Here is a 210-nt window from a genome sequence, read left to right on the forward strand (position 1 = left end):
GTGCCATCCCCTGTGCCACCCTGGGGCCACCCACACCTCTCCCAGTGCCAGAGCCATCCCACTGCAATCGTCGTGCTGATCCCAGTGCCAACCTGTGTCCATACTGAGACTTGCTGCATGCCAACCCAAGTGCCACCCCTGTGCCAGTCCAGGTGCCACCCAGAGCCCATCCCGGGGCTGTCCCCATGCCCATCCCAGTACCACCCCGGT

Source organism: Acanthisitta chloris, unplaced genomic scaffold, assembly GCF_000695815.1.
Source record: "Acanthisitta chloris isolate BGI_N310 unplaced genomic scaffold, ASM69581v1 scaffold40044, whole genome shotgun sequence".
NCBI lineage: Eukaryota > Metazoa > Chordata > Aves > Passeriformes > Acanthisittidae > Acanthisitta > Acanthisitta chloris.